The sequence below is a fragment of the Mauremys reevesii genome, linkage group 14 (genome assembly GCF_016161935.1).
Source record: "Mauremys reevesii isolate NIE-2019 linkage group 14, ASM1616193v1, whole genome shotgun sequence".
Lineage (NCBI taxonomy): Eukaryota > Metazoa > Chordata > Testudines > Geoemydidae > Mauremys > Mauremys reevesii.
In genome coordinates this window covers 18,610,901-18,629,868 of record NC_052636.1, presented here as the reverse complement: position 1 = coordinate 18,629,868, position 18,968 = coordinate 18,610,901, and positions in this window count along the sequence as shown.

Genomic DNA, 18,968 nt, shown 5'->3' with positions numbered 1-18,968 from the left:
TACAGCGCTGGCTGAGAGTCACTGGGGACTGTGGAAGTTGGGGTGCAGGACTCCCCTTCGGGCGGGTGAGGCTTTCCCAGGTGTCCGACTCAGGTGGACTCACTGCAGGAAGCTCCTGGTGTGGAACAGGGGCTGAAAGGTCCAAGGTCAGTCCCAGGAGGGCTGAAGCCAAGGAGGCTTCCCCAGTGAGAGCGTCCCCTGGGAGTCACACTGACGAGGCTCTTGCCTGTTTGACTCGAGCTGTTCCAGAGCACGGAGCCTGTGTGCCCGTCACAGCCCCCCAGCATGTGACCTACAGGCTCCACTCTGGCAAAGCTCCCTGTAAATCAGAGACAAACTCCCCCCTTCTCCCAGTTACTCTCCCCTGCAGAGAACCCAGAGCAGCTCCTGCCTCGCTGGGTCTCCTGCCAGCCACAGCTGGCCAAGGAGCTGCCCGAGCCGTTCCCCTGGGTCCCTGTGCAGGGGCAGTGTCAGTTCCGACCTCACGAGTACAGTGGCGACGCTCCCTGCCTGTCACGGGGGGGACGAGGGCTTGATTCCCTGAGGAGAAAGCTGGGATTGTGACACCCGTGTATGTCTGCAGCACAATTAAACCCCACAGCTGGCCCAGGCCGGCTGACTCGGGCTTGCCAGGCTCGGGATCTGGGGCTGGAGCCCGACCACTGGGACCCTCCCCCCTCGCTAGGTTCAGTGGCCGATATACTGAAGATGAGTTTGTAAGTGGGGAATGTGCACTGGGTGCTGCCACTGGACAGACACTTCCCAGCAGGAGCCCCACCCCGTGAATGTGATCTACTCTAAACACATGTGATGAAGGAAAGTCAGCCTGGGGCTCTGGATTTATCATCTCGCAACGACTCGATTCAACTTGCTCAGGTTAGAAAGAAAGTTGTTTTTTTTATTGTGAGCCTGAAAATTGCCACCGGTGTGAAAGTCAGAGCTGGATTATTTCACGCTCACGCACCCTTATCACTATAGAAGCAGTAAAGGAACGTGCAAACCAATGCAGCCTTAACATGTCATTTGAATCCTCAAGCCTTGTTCCTGTGGCAGGATCTCAAGGACAGACAGAAATGTTACCCGGTGTCAGGAGGAGAGGAAAGCACTTCCCCTCGTGTATTTCCCCAGGCTGTTGTGCAAGGCAGCAGAGGCGCTTTAGGGCATTTTCTGTCACTGATTTTTTTCATGTTGGTGTGGGAGGAAAGACTTAGACCTGCCAACTTTGTGACCCTGTGAATGTGAAGTGAGCAGATGATGAGTTAACAATGATGCTGTTGCACAGGGTTTGATTGGAATTAGAAAACAAAAAGCCCTTAAAGTGGAACTCTTGGGTGAATAGAATGAGCTGATTTATAGTCAACCTTGAAAGGCAATAGACTGTTACATTGGGCAGAACAGCCTGGTTTGGTTGGTTGGTTGTTTTCCCTGATAAATTGCAGAGGGTTCAGAGAAGAGCCACAGGAATGATTAAAGGCTTGAGCAGGCAGAGAAGTTTAAAAACAAACCGAACCTTCCCTGCTCCTGCCGGCTGTGACTGCTGAGGACATTTTCCTTCTCTACTCCAGAGTCTCTCTTCTGCCAGATTCTCAGCAAGTCAGGCCCCCTGCAGACTATGGCAGAGCAGTTTGGTATGAAGCTGCAGGACTCACAATGTAAGAGTGCAGCTGCTGTAGCATCTTGACTGACCATGGGCTAAATCCTGCAGCCCTGGCAGCCCAGGATAACCTCCCACTGATGGTGATGGGAATTTAGCCTTTGTAACGATCTGTTGGTACCTGAGCTCTCAGATGTGAATTAAACTGGGGGCAGACACAGCTCTGTCCAAACAAGTGAAGGATGTAAGTGAAAGAGCAAAGCTGGCCCTGGGGAGCTGCTGCAGTCCCATCACCACAGCTGGGAGGGAACAGAGGGAAAACACCTGGAGCAGCACTGAGAAAAGGAAGTTTGTCAGTGAGATCAGTAGCAATAAATGTGAACTGAAGGAGTGCTTTCTCCTCTGTGCTGACAGGTTTGAATTGTGTTACTTTACTGTGAGATAAGGCTTTACAATATCCTGCTCTAATTTCAGGATGGGTCTATAACCATAATTAGTCTCTGTTGAACTGGGACTTTCAAAATTCCCAAGGAATTTAAGGGGTGGGGTTCATAGTTGGTCACCTGAGGGAGTGCAGTAGAGTTCAAACCAAAGGCCAGAGAGGCGAGAACAGGGATTGTGGGACACCTCCCGGAGGCCAATCACAGCACTGTCATCGACTAGGGTGTCTACACTGGTACCGTGGCGCTGTAGCCCCGGCTCAGAAAGCTGTACGCCTCTCGTTGGGAATCCCTCTGATTTACATCTCTCTGTGAGGTCACCACCTCCCCACCAATAGTCTTTGACCAATAGTCTGAGTTCCTGCAAAAGGCCTTTGTGATGTCACTGCCACATGCCTCCCTTGCTGGGCTAATGTCCTGCCCCTGGCCAGGCACTTTGGAGGTTTGAGCTACTCCCTGGGGATCACCCCACTCAAGGAGCGTTCGTTCTAGGCAGCAAGCCGGCTAGACAGGAAGCATCAGATGCTGCTCCCAATGCTACACTCAGTTTTCAGAAATTAGTCGACTTTATGGCCAGATGAGACCATTAGAGCATCTAATCTGACCCCCTGAATATCACAGGCCTCCTGTATGACACAAGAGCTACTTTTGAGGCAAACACATTCCAGAAAGGCATCTAGTCTTCACTGAATGACATCAGGAGATGGCGAATCCACCACTTTCCTTGGTAGCTTGTTCCTGTGGTGAATCATCCTTGTTGTTGACTATTTGTGCCTTAGTTGTAATATGAATCCTTGATCTGGCTCCCAGCCCCTCTCCAAGGGTTGCAGCTATCTGCAGGTGCTGCCTTCCTCAGTCACACCTCATTCATTCAACAGGGCAATTGATTACAAAGTGGGGAAGATCTTATTCTACTTCTAGCAAGAAGGCATTTTCTTTTACCTTAGGGGCTCGCTATAACATATTACCAAGGTTCAATACAAAGTCATATACAAGTTATACACAAATGCACAATGCAGAGATTTATCTAAAACTGCATTGATTGACTGCTGTGTGCAGTAATATAGTGACCCCTGGGTCTTCGAATGAGGGTTTATACTTCGGGGTGGGGGGCACGAGTCGGAGGTGGGCGGGTGGGCAAAGAGGCGAGCAGTGAGCTAGGAGAGATTCTAGGGGCAGGGATGGGGGTTTCTGGCAGGGAGGAGGACGTGAAAGAGGCGAGTGGTGGGTAGGGGCTGACTGAGAGGACGCAGGAAGCCAGCGGGGGGCTAAGGTGGTGGGGCAGAGCAGGGAGGGGGTGGGTCCTATTTTACTGCTGTGAAATGGTCACCCTATGTGCGTCGTTTCTTTCCCCCTCTACAGGCCTCCAGATACCATCAGTGCCTTGCTAGTGTGCCATGCACCGTGAGAGATCTCTTCTCTTTGTGTGTGGCTGAGTGTTTCCCTTGTGTGTGAATTTATTCAACAAAATCTTGAGCTGTGTAATGGCTACCATGAATGAAAAGAAAAAGAGAATCAGAGCTCAGCGTTTTCAACACTGAATGGATGAATAAATACTTACATACTGAGAATGATACAATTACTAAAGGAAGCTTTCAAATTTCAAAGGAAATTGCTGCTGCTGGGAAACACTTCACAGAAGGCGAGGTTTTTTTAAAAAAAAAGTGTCTCTTGCTTGCTGTACCTGAGTTATGTCCAGAAAAGAGGGGAATATTTGAGAATGTCAGTCTATCACACAAGACTGTACAGAGAAGAATAGCTGACATTTTTACCAATCTAAGTGATCAGTTAAAGCAGAGAGTCAGCGAATTCTGCTTTTACTCAGACTCATAGGGCTTGGCTACACTTGAGAGTTGCAGCGCTGGGAGTTTGCAGCGCTGGTCGTGCAGCTGTGTAGGAACAGCGCTGGTGTGTGGCCACACTCACAGCTACCAGCGCTGCAGTGTGGCCACATTTGCAGCATTTGCAGCGCTGTTGGGAGTGATGCATTATGGGCAGCTATCCCAGCACAAGTGTAGCCAAGCCCATAGACTTTAAGGTCAGAAGGGACCATTATGATCATCTAGTCTGACCCCCTGCACAACGCAGGCCACAGAATCTCACCCACCCACTCCTGTAACAACCCCCTAACCTATGTCTGAGTTATTGAAGTCCTCAAATCGTGATTTAAAGACCCCAAGCTGCAGAGAATCTTCCAGCAAATGACCCATGCCCCATGCTGCAGAGGAAGGTGAAAAACCTCCAGGGCCTCTGCCAATCTTCCCTGGAGGAAAATTCCTACCCGACCCCTGTGACGATGCGGTTCTGGCGGACCCAACTGAGAGTGCCAATTCAGGACCACTTTCTCAAACAGGGCAGTCACAGCCCTAGGCTGGGTTTTTCCACCTCTAAGGCAAACCAAACCAGCCAGACAAAAAGGACTTTGGTCTCGCCCCACTGGCTAACCACAAGTCACACAAGCAATTTCCTTAGACACTCCAGTCTCCCAGTATCACCACCAGTGCACTCGTCCTGGGGATGAATGGTTATGAAAACCAACACCCCAATAAAAGAAAAAGGTTCTCTCGATCCCAAAGGACCAAGCCCCAGACCCAGGTCAATATACACATCAGATCTTACCCACAAATCACACTGATGCCAATCCTTTAGAATCTAAAATCTAAAGGTTTATTTACAAAGGGAAAAAGGTAGAGATGAGAGGTAGAATTGGTTAAATGCAATCAATTACATACAGTAATGGCAAAGTTCTTAGTTCAGGCTTGCAGCAGTGATGGCATAAACTGCAGGTTCATATCAAGTCTCTGGAACATCCCCCCCTGGGATGGGTCCTCAGTCCCTTGTGTAGAGCTTCAGTTTGTAGCAAAGTCCCTCCAGAGGTAAGAAGCAGGATTGAAGACCAGATGGAGATGAGGCATCAGCCTTAGGCTTTGGCTACACTTGCATTTCAAAGCGCTGCGCGGCAGCGCTCCGGTGCAGCGCTTTGAGCGCTAAGTGTAGTCAAAGCCCCAGCGCTGGGAGAAAACTCTCGCAGCGCTGTCCGCACTCCAGCTCCCTGTGGGGAATCGGACAGCGCTGGGAGCCGCCCCAGCGCTGGGGCTTTGACTACACTGGCGCTTTAGAAGCGCAATTTGCAGCGCTGCAGAGGTGTGTTTTCACACCCTGCTGCAGCGCTGCAAATGCAAGTGTAGCCAAGCCCTATATAGGCTTTCCAGGTGTAAGAACCTCTGTTCTTACTGTGGAAAATCACAGCAAATTGGAGTCTGCAGTCACATGGACAAGTCTCTGCATACCTTGCTGAGTCACAAGGCGTATCTGCCTTCTCTCCATGGGTCAATTGTGTAGCTGATGGTCCTTAATGGGCCATCAAGCAGGCTAAGCAGATCTAACACCAGCTTGTCTGGGATATCACCCAGAAGCACATCACCAACTTGAAATACAGACAGTATAGAGCCAATATACATAACTTCAACTAAAAATGATACATGCACACAGACAGCATAATCATAACCAGCAACCCATAACCTGGTCTTAGACATCTTATATGACCCCCTTTACCTAAGATTTGGTGCCACTACAGGACCTTGGTTGCAACCCATGTTCTATATGGTCCCAATTTATATCAATAACGTCACAACTCCCTCAAAGAATTATAGTAGATTTGTGAGGCATGATTTTCCTTTACAAAAACCATGTTCATTCTTCCCTAATGTAAGAGGGGGCAGACTCACCCGGTGGCGCCTCCTGCTGGTTGCCTTGGGAATTAGCTCTCCAGCCCTCAGAGCACACTCTGCAGGCCAGTGATCCGCCTTACCGCAGCTGGCCCCCTGTCCCTCCCAGGACCCCAGTGCCCCTTTTACTGGGTGCTGCTCCCTGGCAGTACCCCCACAGTTCTGGGTCTCCCCCTCCCAGGGGAACCCCCACCCACTATCCCCACGTCACCTCAGTCTTGACTACTGCCCAGTCTCCATCCAGCCCCCGTTCACTGGGGCAGACTGCAGTATGAGCCACTCATCACAGGCAAAGGCCTTTGGACCTGCCGCCTCTGCTTCCCCCTGGGCTGCCCCATTGCAGCCCTGCACCTATTCAGCCTATAGTCAGGCCTGCAGCCTGGGGCTTTCCAGGCCAGAGCTCCCAGCTCCTCTGGCCCTTCCCCAGCCCTGCTCCCACTCTAGGTGTCTTGCTTGGGTCCCTGCAGCCAGGCCCTTCTCCCTCTACAAGCAGAGGGAGACTGACTGGGCACCTGGCTCACAGCCTCTTATAGGGGCCAGCTGGGCCTGACTGGGGCATGGCCCCAGCCCTCTCCTGGGCTGCTTCAAGCCCCGCTGGTGAGGACCATGTAACCACCCCCTCAACCCAGCTAATTCCGTTCTCAGATGGGTTTCATCATTGGGCTCTACAAGTCCACCCAATGTGCCTGGGACTGACGTTAGCCTCAGTGGTCTGTAATTGCCAGCTGCATCTCTGGAGCCTTTTCATACACTGCTCCAGCCAGGGACTAAAGGCCGCCCCAGACTTTCCCTTTCTCCCTTCTGGGAAATCAAGTTCAAGTTCTACAAGCAGCTAAAGAAGCTTCAACCCTGCATCTGAATTAATGTCACATTTCTCACTGCCCGACACAAACAAATGTCATATCAATCCCAGGTGAGTCCACTTCAGTCATTCCTCAGCCCCATTCCTTCACCCTCCTGCCTTAGCTTAGGGCATTGCGCCACCCTGTGGGCATTTTATGTCCCTCCTCAGTTTCACATACAGACACAATTTCCTTTTGCCGTTCAACGAACAGCAAAACCCTTCCGTGTCTCTAGTCTGAGCCAGGGCATTCAATTCCATTGAAACCTTCTCTCCTGCAATGGCAATGGCCAGACAGAGGACGTGGCCACCTTCAGTCCTGAGAGTGAGATATTCACTCTCCTCTTTCTTCAAGCTGCTGTTGTTAGTCCATAAAACATGTACCATGGAGTAAAAAGCTGAGTTTACTCCAGGGTGAGGAAAGAAAGGAGCCACCAACTCCCTGAAAAATCTCTGTGCCCCAGAGAGAACCTGCCCCTGCTATTGGAATCACTGATGTGCTTCAGCTACAATGGGAAAGTATCTGCTCTCATGGGGTATAGCTCAGTGGTAGAGTGTTTGACTGCAGATCAAGTGGTCCTTGCTTCAAATACACGTGCTCTCTAATAAGCCTCCTTATTCATTTATTTTTTTTTTAAAAAAGGGAAAACATTTTGATTTCCATTCTCCATTATGTTCAGGAGCTCCACTATACGGGGATGCTTGAAATGAATGTAAACACTCAACATTTCACTGTCCAAATGCATAAAACCTAGCACACCTGTCCATCAGCTGAAATCAGTTCCAAGCCTCTACGTGTCTAGTTTATGTTTTCATCAATTAAACAAAGGGATCATATGAATGTACATTTGCAGATCCCTCCTCTCCAGGGCTGTGCTGTGCAGAAGAACAAGAACCACATCCAGTTGGGGTTCAGGAGTCTGACGAGCAAAGGCCACTTGGTGCGGGCTAAAGTCACCAGCACTTTGGCTCCTTCCCATTCAACCAGCAGCTGGGCCCCCAGGACAAGGCATGAGAAGAAGACAGTGGCTGTGAGCAGGAAAATAGCCACCAAGAAGCTGGCTAAAGCTGTCAAGATCCCCAGGAAGGTCACCATGCCCATGTCTAGAATGTACTGACTGCAGCAGGGACCAAAAGGCAGAGAAAAGCCCTCAAAACTTCTAAGCTGCCAAGCCCCAGAAGGTGATCAAAATCCTACCTAAAATCAAGACAGGATAAGGCTAATGTCACCTCCAAAGCCAGGGCTAAGAAGGTAACACTGAGAAAGAAGTGGAGAGATTTCCATTGGGATGACTCCTGCTCCCCTAATGGCTCTGTTACGAATCACCATGGACCACCCGGGGAGATCAAAGTCCTGCAGGACAAACAGCCCCATGGACAGTATAATGAAGTGGTGGCAGTGGGGGGAAGTGCTGTGTTTTGTGTAACACGTGCCAGGTGAGTGATGCACTGACAGGGCAGCTGCCCATGAGCTCATTCTCTTCAATCTACTGCTGCTGTTATTTCAGAGCCAGCACTAGCGGGAGTGTGTCCCTGTCACTTCACCAGCTGTAGAACAGGCTCTGTCTGCAGCCCAGCTCTGATTAATCCCACTTTTTAATGTATTCCTACTGCGATACTTTCCCAGTTCTCTGCCTCATTCAAACATTCCTGTCAGAGACTGAATATGGGGAGGGATGGACTAATTTGTGTGACATTCGGTAAGTTGCCTCGATTTCAGTAAGGCATTTGACATGGTTCCACATGGGGAATTGTTAGTTAAATTGGAAAAGATGGGGATCAATATGAAAATTGAAAGGTGGATAAGGAACTGGTTAAAGGGGAGACTACAATGGGTGGTATTGAAGGGTGAACTGTCAGGCTGGAAGGAGGTTACTAGTGGAGTTCCTCAGGGATCTGTTTTGGGGCCAATCTTATTTAACCTTTTATTACTGACCTTAGCACATTCCGCTTTTTATGCCAACAAAGTTTGCGGATGACACAAAGCTGGGAGGTATCACTAACACAGAGAAGGACCGGAATCTCATACAGGAAGATCTGGATGACCTTGTAAACTGGAGTAATAGTAACAGGATGAAATTTAATAGTGAAAAGTGCAAGGTCTTGCATTTAGGGATTAATAATAAGAATTTTAGTTATAAATTGGGGACGCATCAGTTGGAAGTAACAGAGGAGGAGAAGGACATCGAGTATTGGTTGATCACAGGATGATTATGAGCCACCAATGTGATATGGCCATTAAAAAAGCTAATGCAGTTTTAGGATGCATCAGGCGAGGTATTTCCAGCAAAGATAAGGAGGTGTTAGTACCGTTATATAAGGCACTGGTGAGACCTCATCTGGAATACTGTGTGCAGTTCTGGTCTCCCATGTTTAAGAAGGACGAATTCAAACTGGAACAGGTTCAGAGACGGGCTACTAGGATGATCCGAGGAATGGAAAACCTGTCATATGAAAGGAGACTCAAAGAGCTTGGCTTGTTTAGCCTAACCAAAAGAAGGTTGAGGGGGGATATGATTGCTCTTTATAAATATATCAGGGATTAATATCAGGGAGGGAGAGGAATTATTTAAGCTTAGTACCAATGTGGACACAAGAACAAATGGGTATAAACTGGACACTAGGAAGTTTAGACTTGAAATCAGACAAAGGTTTCTAACCATTAGAGGACTGAAGTTCTGGAACAGCCTTCCAAGGGGAGTAGTGGGGACAAAAGACATATCTGGCTTTAAGACTAAGCTTGATAAGTTTATGGAGGGGATGGCATGATGGGATAGCCTAATTTTGGCAATTCATTTTGGCAATTGATATTTGATTATCAGCAGGCAAGTATGCCCAGTGGTCTGTGATGGGATGTTAGATGGGATGGGATCTGAGTAACAGCAGAGAATTCTTTCCTGGGTGCTGGCAGGTGAGTCTTGCCCACATGCTCAGGGTTTAGCTGATCACCATATTTGGGGTTGGGAAGGAATTTTCCTCCGGGACAGATTGGCAGAGGCCCTGGAGGTTTTCGCCTTCCTCTGCAGCATGGGGCATGAGTCATTTGCTGGAGGATTCTCTGCAGCTTGAGGTCTTCAAACCACAATTTGAAGACTTCAGTAACTCAGACATAGGTTAGGGGTTTGTTATAGAAGTGGATGGGTAGGATTCTGTGGCCTGCATTGTGCAGGAGGTCAGACTAGATGATCATAATGGTCCCTTCTGACCTTAAAGTCTATGAGATTGAAACCTTGACCAAACTACCTGCTACACATTCAAACCTTCCTGTACACACACAACAGAAACTGGGGCTCTAGAAATGGCAACTTTCCTTTAACACAGATCATTGTTTTCTGTACTTCCAAAGGCACTGAAATAGAAGCACATTACCTTTAAACAGCTGCTATTTCATGATCAGCAGCAGAGCCTCTGTCAATTTATCACCCATAGAGCTGATTGTTTCTAACTGCAGGGTTAGCCAGATCATTCAGTAACATTATCGCTCTGTTTACAAAGCCTTTGGTTAGTGACGAATCATAAGACTTATCCCTTCCTGCTGTAATTCCACCGACTCCAGTGTCTCTTTCCCCATTTCTGGTTCCAAGCAAATTAAAACCACCATCAGAACTAACATGCTGTGGGAAAGTGGAAATGTTGATAGCTCAAGTAATTCTGTGTCTTGTGTGAGTCTATCTGCTTTGTGTGTGAGACCGGTGGGGCTTTTTCTTTGCTCCTGGCAGGTTCAACCAGGTCAGATTTGTGTGTGGGGAGGGGCCAGAGAAAACACACCCTGGCCTTCCAGGTTGGGGTTAGGCAAAGGAATAACAACCCTGTCCCACAAAAAACAAAATATGTTACAGAAACAGTGGTAGGAACAGTGCTAGAGAAACTGGTAAATAATCACAATGCCCAGGCTTGAAGTAATCGGAAACACAGAATTCAAAAAGCAAAGCTCAGGGGCTACTGGGGGTTTATTCTCTGAGCTTAGCCATGTGCTATAGCACAGGGAGCACTTTGGGAAGTCTCCCATCCCACAACGGGGAAAAGGAAAAGGATTCTTAGGTTCTAGCACGGATTGAAGGAGGATGGTGATGGGGAATAACGGAATCCCTCTGACTTACCCTAACTACATCTGTTGTTACAATGGGTGAAATGACATTTCCCCCTATCCCTGTCCTTTTCCTGCTCTTTGTTATAGTTCAATATATTTTAAGTGCAGAAAATGATAATAAAAATATCTGCTCCCCAGCACAACCTGAAGCAACATCAGAGCAACTGGGAATGAAACAATTGGTTCCCCAAGGGAGAACTTGATGACTAACAATGGCTTTGAAATGGGGGAACAGTATAACCATGATGCTCAGGGTTTGTTTAGACTAGGGAAAGTGATGGAGTTTAGGTCAGGTCAAGGGGAAAGCTAATGGCAACCACTGCACCTGGGCTGCATCTGCTCTACAACTATAATTGTCCTTTTACCCCAAGATCACTAGCAGGCAGCCAACGCCATGTACAGCCCTAGTGGATGTCAGGCACAGGTAGTTTTTGCCTCAGTGTAGCTTGTTGGGATCAAACCTCTCCCCAACCTGGAGGGATGAACATTCCTGTCAGGAGGGACACACACTCCTATGACTCTAAAGGAAAAGAGTTGATAGAAAAGATCACAGGACTGACCCCATAGAAGGATGAGCTTCAAAGGCAGAAGCAGGCAACTGATCTGGTGGAGCTGAGAGACCTCGGTGAAGATGGTGCAAAAATCACTATGTGGGAATTGGCAAATGTGATTTAAAAAAAATATCTTTGGCCAGCCCTAGTCAAGGGATTTATAACAGTTCTCTCTTGTGTGGATTTTCTGATGTCTAATAAGGCTTGTGCGCCGATTGAAGCTTTTCCCACACACAGAGCACATGTAGGGCATCTCCCCTGTGTGGATTCTCTCATGTCTGATAAGGTGAGAGCTCCGCCCAAAGCTTTCCCGCACTCAGAGCACGTGTAGGGCATCTCCCCTGTGTGGATTCTCTCATGTCTAATAAGGTCAGAGCCCCAAATGAAGCTTTTCCCGCACTCAGAGCACATGTAGTGCGTCTCCCCAGTGTGGATTCTCTCATGTCTGATAAGGTCAGAGTCCCGATTGAAGCTTTTCCCGCACTCAGAGCATGTGTAGGACATCTCCCCTGTGTGGATTCTCTCATGTCTGATAAGGTGAGAGCTCTGCCCAAAGCTTTTCCCGCACTCAGAGCACATGTAGGGCATCTCCCCTGTGTGGATTCTCTCATGTCTAATAAGGTTTGTGCGCTGATTGAAGCTTTTCCCACACTCAGAGCACATGTAGGGCGTCTCCCCTGTGTGGATTCTCTGATGTGCGATAAGCTCAGGCGCCGCCTGAAGCTTTTCCCGCACTCAGAGCACGTGTAGGGCGTCTCCCCTGTGTGGATTCTCCAATGTGTGAAAAGGGTAGAGCTCCGCCCGAAGCTTTTCCCGCACTCAGAGCACGTGTAGGGTGTCTCGCCAGTGTGGATTCTCTGATGCGTGATAAGGTGTGAGCGCCGATTGAAGCTTTTCCCGCACTCATGGCACATGTAGCGTCTCTCTTCCAAGTTGATTCTGTTGCGTGGAATAAGGGCTGAGTGGCGACTGTAGTTTTCCTCTGGCCTCTGCTGAGTCTCACAGGCTTTTGTGTTTTCTGGGAGTGCACAACTCCTGGAAACATTCCCTTTGGATCTTCCTGATAACATCCAATGTGGATCTACTTGCACAGTGTCTTCCTCTTGGGGTTTCTCCTCCTCGTTCTCACTCACCATCCCATCGTCGGATGGGAGACAGAAGAATCCAGACATAGGTCACTCCCTGTGCCTGAGAAAAAGGAAATGTCAGAGAGAGGAATGGAAAAAGGGATGAACAAACCAAAATACATGTGGGAGAGATCAAACCTATCAGGTGCTGATTTTCCCCAAACCCTTCCACAGAGAAGAGAGGAAGACATCAGTTCCGGGTCCTCATTGCACCATAACTCTCAGGGAAAGTGAGATCGGGAGGGACCTGCTGCCAGTTGTCAGTCAGAATAGGAGGAAGTCATGAGTGACATCTGCCATAATGATTCCACATCTGCAGGGAACAATCCTGAACTTGAAGAGCTCACAGGGTCTTTGTAGGGCATCCCAAATGTTTCCTGCATTCCTAAGCAGTTGTTGAGTTGTTTAACCAAGTCCTCACCTGCGAAGGCAGCTCTCAGGAGCACTTCTTTCTCAGAGCCCTGGAGGTCCGGGACCCATGGCTCTTCCCCTCGTTCCAGCTGCGAGATCACATCAGGTTTCAAATTGGAAACCCTACTGCAGGCAAAGAAAACAAGGGACGTCAGTGGAATTTGTGGGATACATGTCACAAAGAATATTCCATGGTTTAACCCCACCCCATTTTTAGGCAGTAACATCTGTAGCTCTCAGGATTCATCTGCTTGCCTGAATCAATATCTCTTTTCTTATAAGTACTGTATTGTGATAGGAATTAATAAACCTATTAAAAATAAGTTTGGCTGTAATGCAAGAAACCTACAGGCCAAAAACCTGCATTTTAAGATAAAGCAAAGTTAGCATAGCTACATCCTGTGCCCTTTTACCCAAAAAAGAAACTGTTTTTCCTATACCCAAATAAAGTGCCTACGCTTAGGTCTAAGACCCTTTACCTAGACCAACAGACAATGAAGAATAGCAAAGGGGATTTTTCAAAGTTGCACTCACAGACTTAACAAGTACCCCACAAGTGCACAGATACCTGTCATCCATACATACTAGCCTATGGAGTAAGCGTACCCTAACATTTCTATGGGGGAAGACTGAAATTTGGGAATAAGAGGAAGAATTTCCGCCATTTATTTCTATAAAAGAGGTAACCTACCTCACTATGGTACCCCAGCCCACCTCGACCTCCTCCTTCTTCACTACACTTCACCATCTTCAACTACGTATTCATGCTATCCATCTACGATAGCTATTAACCAGTAATAGGCGCACTTATTTTCTTTTCAAACTTTAAGTTCAAAGGGACTCGGCTAAGCTTGGTCTCTCTAAATGTTATTTTAGTTTGTGTATCAGATTATTTAGTTGAGCTAAAAAATAAATTCTAAAGTAGCTTTGACAGCTCTTTGCATTAGTTTCCTCTGCAAGAGCTGTGAAACCAGAACCGCCAGAGGCGAGGCCAACACCAGTTTATCAAAACAGGGTGTGAATATTAACCAAAAAGTTTGCAGCACATAATATTGTATCATCATATGTATCTCCTGAATAACAGTAATACAATTGTAACTCTGTAATTCTACCTGTTTTACAATTTACTTACTATTTCATTGAGTTTAATAAAAAGTCGTTATGACTATATCTGTCCCCGTGTGAGCTTCCTGTCATACCCCCGAAGGTCCCTTTATCAAGGTTTATCTGTGGAACCTGATTCGAAATACGAACTTTTATCTTCTGATCAAACAAATTGGCGAGCCTAAACCCATATTAATTAATATAAATGATTAAGTATTATTATTAATTAAAATGATTACAATACAAATTAAATTAAGTTGATAAATCAAATCAATATTACTGAGGCTGGGGCTACACTTAGCGCTTCAAAGCGCTGCCAGTAGCGCTTTGAGCGCTAAGTGTAGTCAAAGCACCAGCGCTGGGAGAAAGCTCTCCCAGCGCTGTCCGTCTCCACCTCCCTGTGGGAATAGCGGACAGCGCTGGGAGCCGCTCCCAGCGCTGGGGCCGTGACCACACTGGCGCTGTGCAGCGCCGCAATTTGCAGCGCTGGAGAGGGTGTGTTTTCACACCCTGCTGCAGCGCTGCCAATTTGTAAGTGTAGCCAAGCCCTAACACACCCCAAATAAGGCTACGCATCCCAAGGCCATCTTCCTTGGCTCAAAGTGGCAGGAGAGTTACTATTATAACAAATCATATTCACTACCTTAGTGCCTAAGGACCAACTAACAGTGGGTCCCCATTGTGCTAGGCAAAGTGCAAACAGAGAATAGTAGATGGCCCATGTCCTGAAGAATTTACAATCTAAATCAGGGGTAGGCAACCTGCGGACGCTAGCTGATTTTCAGTGGCACTCACACTGCCCTGGTCCTGGCCCCTGGTCCGGGGAGGCTCTGCATTTTAATTTAATTTTAAATTAAGCTTCTTAAACATTTTAAAAACCTTATTTACTTTACATACAACAATAGTTTAGTTCTATATTATAGACTTATAGAAAGAGACCTTTAAAAACGTTAAAATGTGTTACTGGCACACGGAAAAACGGTTACTCACCGTAGTAACTGTTGTTCTTCGAGATGTGTTGCTCCTATCCATTCCATGTAGGTGTGCGCGCGCGTGCAGCTCTTGAACATTTTACCCTAGCAACTCCGGCAGGCGGCTGGCGCCCCTGGGTGGCGCCGCCATGTCGCTGAATATATACCCCAGCTGGCCCGTCCGCTCCTCAGTTCCTTCTTGCCGGCTACTCCGACGGTGGGAAGGAGGCGGGTCTGGAATGCATAGGAGCAACACATCTCGAAGAACAACAGTTACTACGGTGAGTAACCGTCTTTTCTTCTTCGGTGATTGCTCCTATGCATTCCATGTAGGTGATTCCCAAGCCTTACCTAGGCGGTGGGGTCGGAGTGAGGCGTGGCAGAGTGCAAGACTGCGGGCCGAAGGCTGCATCGTCTCTGGATTGCTGCACCAGCGCGTAGTGGGAAGCGAAGGTGTGGACAGAAGACCAGGTGGCTGCTCTACAGATGTCCTGGATGGGGACATGGGCCAGGAAAGCGGCCGGCGAGGCTTGCGCTCTTGTTGAGTGGCGGTGAGGCGGCATGGTGGCGCGAGCAAGCTCGTAGCATGTCGGATACACGCCGTGACCCAGGAGGAAATCCGCTGCGAGGAGACCGGCTCGCCTTTCATGCGATCGGCAACCGCCACAAACAGCTGGGTCGAGCGCCGGAAGGGCCGTCCACTCGATATAAAGGAGGCCCTGCGGACGTCCAGGGTGTGAAGCTGTTGCTCCCGAGGTGAGGTGTGCGGCCGGGCAGAAGGCGAGGAGGAAGATCTCTTGATTGACATGGAAGGCCGAGACTACTTTTGGGAGGAAGGCGGGTGCGGAAGCTGTACCTTGTCTGCATGGAAGGCGGTGTAAGGTGGACTAACCGTTAGGGCACGAAGCTCGGACACTCGTCTCGCTGAAGTTATAGCGGCGAGGAAGGCCGTCTTCCATGACAGGTAGAGGAGGAGCACGTGGCCAAAGGTTCGAAGGGGGCTCCCATAAGCTTGGCCAGGACCAGGTTTAAATCCCAGGCTGGGGTAGGACGCCGTATGGGTGGGTACAACCAGTCCAGGCCCTTCAGGAAGCGGGAAACGATCTGGCTGGAGAAGATGGATCGGCCGTCTATTGATGGGCGAAAGGCGGATATGGCCGCCGGGTGTACCTTTAAGGAGGAGACCGCGAGACCCTGCTCCTTAAGGTCCCAGAGATAGTCAGGATTGTAGAAAGAGGGACTATGAAGGGATTGAGGCCTCATTGATCACACCAGAGGCCAAAGCGCTTCCACTTGAGGTAAGTGGAGCGGGTGGAAGGTTTTCTGCTTTCAAGCAGGACTCGCTGTACTGCCGCGGAACAGCCTCTCTCCGCCTGGGTCAGCCATGTAGGTACCAAGCTGTGAGATGGAGGGACTGCAGGTCCGGGTGGCGGAGTCTGCCGAAGTCCTGTGTGATGAGGTCCGGCCACACTGGGAGGAGAATGGGCTCCCGAACGGAGAGCTCGAGCAGCAGGGTGTACCAATGCTGCCTCGGCCAGGCCGGAGCGATGAGTATTAGGCGGGCTTGGTCCCTCCGAAGTTTGAGCAGCACTCGGTGGATGAGCGGGAATGGAGGGAAGGCGTAAAGGAGGTGATCTGTCCAGGAGTACAGGAAGGCGTCCGACAGGGAGCCGGAGAGCGACCCTGGTAGGAACAGAACGGGTGGCACTTCCTGTTCTCCTTGGAGGCAAACAGGTCGACCTGGGGAAAGCCCCACTGCTGGAAAATCGTGTGTACCACGTCCGGTCGAAGGGACCACTCGTGGGCGAGGAAAGACCTGCTGAGGCAGTCCGCTAGCGTGTTCTGCACTCCTGGGAGAAAGGACGCTTCTAGGTGAATCGAGTAGGTCACGCAGAAGTTCCACAGGAGCATCGCTTCCTTGCAGAGGAGGGAGGAGCGAGCTCTGCCCTGCTTGTTCACGTAGAACATTGCCGTCATGTTGTCCGTGAACACCGCGACGCAGCGGCCTTGCAGACGGGCGTGGAAGGCGAGACACGCCAAGCGAATTGCCCGCAGCTCCCGGACATTGATGTGGAGGGAGAGCTCCTGGGGCGACCAGAGGCCCTGGGTGTGAAGGTTGCCCAGGTGAGCCCCTCATCCCAGTGCCGAGGCATCTGTTGTCAGTGTCACGGACGGACGAGGAGGGCAGAACGGGACTCCTGCACACACAACCTCTGGGTCCAGCCACCAGCTGAGCGAAGCAAGGGTAGGCTTCGTGACCGTGACTACCCTGTCTATGGAGTCGCGGTGTGGGCGGTATACCGACGCCAGCCAGGATTGAAATGGGCGGAGGCGCAGCCTCGCATAGGCGGTGACAAACGTGCACGATGCCATGTGGCCCAGGAGGCGTAGGCAGGACTGAACTGTCGTAGTGGGAAAGGTGAGGCGGTCTCGGATGATGGAGACCATCGTCTGGTGCCGTGATCGCGGGAGGCAGGCCCTGGCCAAATTGGAGTCGAAAACCGCTCCAATGAACTCCACCCGCTGAGACGGAGTTAAGGTGGACTTCTCGGCGTTGATGAGAAGACCGAGATGTCGAAATAGAGACAGGATTTCTAACATCTGGTCCGTTACCAGCCGCTGGGACGTTCCGCGAACCAGCCAATCGTCGAGATATGGATAAACGTGTATATGACGACGGCGGAGGGCTGCGGCAACCACTGCCATGCACTTGGTAAAAACTCTTGGCGCGGTGGATAGGCCGATTGGCAGCACTGCGAACTGGTAGTGCGCATTGTTGACTACAAAACGCAGGTAGAGTCAATGGGGAGGATAAATGCCAGCGTGGAAGTCGTGTCCTTCATGTCGAGGCGGCAAACCAGTCTCCCGGATCCAGGAGGAATGATGGTCCCCAGGGTGACCATAATATATAAATATAATAATTGGAGATATACCAATCTCCTAGAACTGGAAGGACCTTGAAAGGTCATCTAGTCCAGCCCCTGCCTTCACTAGCAGGACCAATTTTTGCCCCAGATCCTAAGTGGCCCCCTCAAAGTTGAACTCACAACCCTGGGTTTAGCAGGCCAATGCTCAAACCACTGAGCTATCCCTCCCCCCCAAACTTGCGAAACTTGAGCTTGAGCCGGTACGTGTTGAGCTCGCGGAGGTCCAGTATTGGACGTAGACCTCCGTTCGCCTTGGGGATGAGAAAGTATCGGGAATAGAAACCCCTGCCCCGCATGTCGTGAGGCACCTCCTCTATGGCACCCAAGCTCAACAGAGTCTCGACCTCTTGTAAGAGGAATTGCTCGTGAGAGGGTCCCTGAAGAGGATGGGAAGGCGGGTGGGAAGGAGGCGAAACAAATTGAAGCGGTAACCAGACTGGATTGTTTGAAGCACCCAGTTGTCCGTTGTTATTCGGGACCACACTGAAAAGAAATGGGAAAGGCGGTTGTAAAATAAAAGGGGAGGATCCGGTACAGAGACTGATGGGCTGTCCTCGGGCGTCCCATCAAAACGCCTGCTTGGGGCCCTGGGGGGCCTTGGAAGACGGATGGGTTTGGTTGCGCCGGTTGCCCGATGGTCTACGGCGATTCAGGCCTGGCCGTCAGCTGTTATAGGGACGGGACCTGGGCTGATTAAACCGATAGGGTTGCTGCCTGAACGACCTGCGCTGGGTTGCAGGTGTATGCATCCCCAGAGTGCGGATGGCTATCGACCGTCCTTCAGGGTCTGGATTCTGGAATCAGTCTTTTCAGAAAACAGACCCTGGGTATCGAAGGCAGGTCCTGCAGGGTGTACTGCACCTCGGCGGCAGTGTGGAGGATTGTAGCCAGGAGATGCGCCTCATGGTCACTCCTGAGGCCAGGGTTCTTGCGCCTGAGTCCGCTGAGTCGAGGCGGCCTGGATGGAGGACCTGGAGGACTTTTCCCTTCTTCCAACAGCGCCGAGAACTCCTGGCGGGAGGCTGTTGGTACCAGCTCTGCGAATTTCGCCAGAGACACCATGATGTCAAAGGTGTACCTGGCGAGGAGGGCCATCTGGTTGGCGATCCGGGCTGGAGACCGCCTGCAGAGTAGACCTTGCGGCCCAACAAATCCATCGCCTCGCCTCCCTGGACTTTGGCGCT